The 4,610-nt window shown below is 30.1% G+C and overlaps 1 long non-coding RNA gene across 4 annotated transcripts; it reads right to left on the bottom strand.

The window, feature by feature from the left end:
- Positions 1-2,747: 2,747 nt before the first annotated feature.
- LOC123919576 lies at positions 2,748-4,395 on the bottom strand. Of its 4 annotated transcripts, none has more exons than XR_006813277.1 (5): positions 4,311-4,395; positions 4,191-4,218; positions 3,439-3,525; positions 3,121-3,367; positions 2,748-3,032 (listed from the first exon to the last, which is right to left on the bottom strand). It is a non-coding gene; the product is annotated as an uncharacterized LOC123919576 (long non-coding RNA). The 4 variants fall into 4 exon arrangements; XR_006813275.1 differs by adding an exon at positions 3,615-3,700 and having other exon boundaries at positions 4,191-4,369; XR_006813276.1 differs by having other exon boundaries at positions 4,191-4,369.
- Between the last annotated feature and the right edge of the window lie 215 nt (positions 4,396-4,610).

The following is a 4,610-nucleotide window of genomic DNA, read 5'->3' as shown; positions in this document are numbered from 1 at the left end:
GTATTTGAATTTCCGAAATTGTTACTTATCACAAAATAATAAGGAAAGGAAGAGCCGGATATTGGTGAGGATTATTTCTCTTGGAAGAGGTCTTGAATATCCAATTTTATTGTTTTGAAAACAAATTTCAATTTTTAAAAATCGAAATTTATTTTGAATTTGTACTAGAAAAAATTCGGTTTATGCGAACCGAATTTTTCTGCAAAGGAAAAATTGAAATATTGAAGGTATAAAAGAATCACAGGGTCGAAAGAGAAATCATCACCGGTGAGTTCGGGTACCTCCATTTGTTGAACTCTCCATTTACTCAATTGTTTTCATTGATGTGCAACACATTAAAAATTTTGAATGGTCCAGATTAATTAAAAGTTTGTAAATATCATTTGAAATTTTAAATTTTTCTGCGATCATGTACGTTTAGTACATTATATGAATCTTTCTTGCAAAAATTAATTTTTTTTAACAAATGATGAATTAAATATGAATTTTTTTAGTTTTTTGCACTTAATAATTTAAAAATAATTCATCTTATGTTAAAAAATTCTAAATTTTTGTAGGAGAGATTCTTATCATATTATTATAAATATGAATACAAAAACTATTAAAAAAATATGAAAGTATACAAGAGTTGATTTAAAAGTAAGGAGTAAGGACCAAAAATTGCTGAAATTTTTCATAAGGACTAAAAGTAAAGTTCAAGATATTTATAAGGACCAAAAACTTATTTAGTTGATTATTTAATGAAATATAGGCACTTGTCAAGGAAACAAAAAAGTTAAATTTTGTATTGAAAATATTTTATGCCATTTTTTTTAAAAAAAATATATTAATTATACAAGTTCCAAAATATTTATATTATATTTCATTGTTTCCTACAAAGAAATAAAACATATACAAATGATATGGATGGATAACGTATTAATTCCCTTGGTTGTCCTTCTAATCAAGTATATCATTGACACTTTAATTTGATTTAAATTTTGATCAATAATTCACCAAACTGATATCAAAATGATTGTAATCAAGTTAGCTTTTCACAGAATCAAACTCCACTAAATTTGGAGTTACAGAAAAAGATTAATTACTATTTTAGTGAAATAGGAAGTAAAATTCCGATTTATTTAAAATAAGGGGTAAAACTGTATTTATGCAATTTATTTATTATCATGTACACAAGTACTCCTATTATTTCAGACTAGGCGAAGCCTCAATTCAAGCAGCTTGAGAGCCTAAGGTCTAATTCATACCACTTCATTTCGTTGGCTTCCCATGCAAGCTATTAATAATGTCGAACACCACTATTCTCATGTTACCCCCTGTAGTGGATCATTTCTTCAGTTCCATAAGGATCGTTAGATCAGGGGCGAAGCCCTTCATGGGTTGGGCTGGGCAGGCCATGGCCCGCCCCAGATTTTTAATTTTTTTCATAGGTATACTTTTTAGCGGCGGTTAGGAACCCCGCTAAATAGTTTGCGTAATTTGTTACTTTTTGGTTTGCGGGGGTTTCAAACCAGACCATCCAGAATTTTTTAACAGTTTTCCGTTTACGGGGGTTTCAAACCCCTGCTATTTGGACGACCCAAAATTCACTATTATATATTAATAATTCAATTATTAATTTTTTTTTAAGCATCCCTTCTAATGTTTTATTGTTTAATAATTTATAGATGTTTTAAAATGTGTAATTTATTTTGTCAAAGTATTCAAGTATATTTTTTTGAAGAAAAAAGTAATCAAATTTTTATTTAAAATAGAATTTGTGTATAAAAATTCATGTTTGATCAATCTTTTATTAAAAAGATTTAAATTTTTATTGGAGAGATTCATAAAATATTATAAACATAAATACGAACTAATTAAAAAGTATTAAGTTTACACATGAATCTACATAAAATATATTTCATAATATATTTTTAAAATTTATTTATTAAAAATGGTAATGGTCCACCTTTTGACTATTTTTGAGATATCCATATTAGACACACCCTCAATATGATATGTCTTTTTTTAGTAATTTTTTTGTATATTCGATTTATATTTGTAGCTGTCCGCCCCAATTTTTCGGGCTAGCTCCACCACTGCGTTAGACTAATCTCAACGGCTCCCTTATACCATGTTGACTGTCATATACGGTTATAACCGTCCCCCCATCACTACAACAAAAAAGGGTATTTAATAGCGCTTGTTTTGACTTTTAATAGCGCTTAAAAACGCTATTACTGTTACCGCTATTGTAAGTCTGGGTGCATATAATAGCGCTTAAAAGCGCTATCAAAAGTCCACTTTTAACGGCGCTTTTGTTAAAAAGCGCTATCGTATGCAAACTTCCGCTACCTGGGAGGCCTTTGGAAACGACGTTTAACAGCGCTTTATTCGAAAAACGCTATTATAGCTCTTCAAGCATACAACTTTTAATAGCGCCCGTGACCTGAAAACGCTATAATAGGTCATCTTTTAACAGCGGTCTTTCCAAAAGCGCTATTATATGTCCTTTTCCAAATTAAAAAAAAAAATTCTTTTTTATGATTTTATCTAATATTTTATTTTTTAATTTTTTTTTAATTATTATAAACTTGAATAACCAAAACTAAACAAATTTTTATTAATCATAAAATCAAACAATATATAAGAAATAAGTGACTGCACTACAACATAACTAAGTATAGGTTATAAAATAATCCAACAAAATACAACTCAAATATAACTAGGCATAAAAATGATAAACTTAATCGATCCTTTGCTTATAAGCATGTATGTATGACATCGCTGGTTTCAAATAGCTGATCTTTGGTACAAGAAAAAAACCTTAGTACTAATGTCACAAGATTCATAAAATTTCCTGTGGTGCCTTACTACTAATGTTTAGTGGCAAATTCAATTCCACAAAAAATCAAAAAAATCAACAGTCACCTAAAATGTCTAAACATGAGTGCAACGTGGACAATCTCTTCCAATTTAACTATGTCACTCTCCCTTTAGATCTTTATATACTATTTGATTTAATCTTCCCTTTGGGTGTAGAGCTTCTTTACCTGAAAGTTATTCAATTCACGGTATACAAAGGAATGTGTTTAATTTTTAATGAATGGAACTAATCAAGTGAAAGAGAGAAAGAGATACCTGCATGCTGCAATTTGATTCTTGTAGTAGTATAGGTATATTTTCCAATGCATTGCAACACCAAGAAATTAAGAACCAGAAATTAAGAAATAACAAGACCAAGAAAGTAAAATCATATCAATTATTTGAGAAACAAACCCCTCTAAAGAGACCACCAAGCAAAGGGCCTGCCAGGTCCAGCCTCTTGTTTCCGTATCTTCAGCCCTCCGCCCAAGTGCACACGGTAGTAGCCCGGTGAATGATATATCTGTGGGGCAATGATAAGCATAATAGATACTCAAAATGAAGATAACAAGATCAGCCTTGTAACAAACTTACCCAAAATAGTACGCATTTTTTATCTCGCAATACTCTCCAATACCAACATGTGGAAACATCTCCTATTGAAGGATTTCCTTAGCATACCTGCAGATTAGGATACAAGTGAAACAATTGCTTAATAATGGATGCAAATGAATCATTCTTGGGTTTTATAGAAAAACAACTTAACTCACTTAATAATGGATGCATGTGAAACAGTTGCTCAATAATGGATGCAAACCAGGCACTAATAACATACCATTTAGATGACAACACTGACCTGAAAGAGGACCAAAACACAACAACACAATAGCATAAAGACTAACAAAATTAAGTAGATAACTGACAGGACTATCATGTAAAATCAATATACTAAATTAAAAAAAAAAGTTCAATAATCATTATTAAATTTACATCTAAACAAAACTACAACCAGTATAAAACTCAAGGGCATGTACACTAATTTTGCCATAGGCACCGGATACTTAAGTTTAAAATTCAGCACCGGATACTTAAGTTTAATGAACTCTAAATACATGCAAGATGAAGGATCGAGTATGAGAATTATTTGCAAAAAATCATAGGATTGCAAAAGCATAACGCAAACCAAAATAACAAACATACAATAGTTGAAGAATACTAAAAATTGAACACCAGAGAAACATAGGTATATGATTCAATTAATAGAGACTTCAATACAATGGCTCTTATTCTGATTACAGGAAAGGATCAACAAATAGTGGACAACAAAAAATATATCAAACATTTACCTGTCTGAAAAACAACACTCTGCAATACCTGCAAAATTTAAATAGTTTAAGTTTCAATGTTTTGACATTAATTAATTCTAATCTCAAATAAAACAATGTTCTTAGTGATAGCTTAATTACCTTTCTCTGACAACATTGGCATTTACAAAACAGGGTGACCTATAGCTTATATGAATGACCAACATTTTCACATTTGAACAAAAGAAAACAAAGATGAAAAAACCACCAACACCTTGTATTAGTTAGGCCTTTACTTAGCATAGCTAGAAACAATGGACCACATTGCAGAAAACTAACCAAATAGTTGCCAAAGAAGCATAGTTTAACACCATCTCCAATTCCCTAACATCATCAATATTTAGTAATAGATTAATTCTAATCATCATATCATAGAGACTAAAACATGCTAAATAAAAAATT

Source organism: Trifolium pratense, linkage group LG4, assembly GCF_020283565.1.
Source record: "Trifolium pratense cultivar HEN17-A07 linkage group LG4, ARS_RC_1.1, whole genome shotgun sequence".
In the NCBI taxonomy this organism is placed as follows: Eukaryota; Viridiplantae; Streptophyta; class Magnoliopsida; order Fabales; family Fabaceae; genus Trifolium; species Trifolium pratense.
The sequence above is the reverse complement of the archived record's forward strand: the minus strand, read 5'-3'. Positions and strand labels throughout refer to the sequence as shown.